Source organism: Sinocyclocheilus grahami, unplaced genomic scaffold (assembly GCF_001515645.1).
Source record: "Sinocyclocheilus grahami isolate Dianchi unplaced genomic scaffold, SAMN03320097.WGS_v1.1 scaffold141.1, whole genome shotgun sequence".
NCBI lineage: Eukaryota > Metazoa > Chordata > Actinopteri > Cypriniformes > Cyprinidae > Sinocyclocheilus > Sinocyclocheilus grahami.
The window spans coordinates 149,814-150,078 of NW_015505320.1; positions in this window are offsets into that span (position 1 = coordinate 149,814).

Genomic DNA, 265 nt, shown 5'->3' on the forward strand with positions numbered 1-265 from the left:
TACGGTTATGGAGGCCCCTCCTCAAAGCCCGAGGCCCTAGGCAATGGCCTGCTCCTATAGCTAGCGCCGGCCCTGCTGCTATGTTCATTATTACCTCCAACAACAAAACATCTCAATCGCTTAGGAGACGTTCTTGTCTACAACCGTTCTGGAAACAAAGGCATTGAATCAATGGCGGACTGATGATAGCTCACTCAGGACGGAGCTGTGATAAAATCAAAGACTGACACCACTGTCAATCAACAATTGTGAGAGCGGCCTTGGT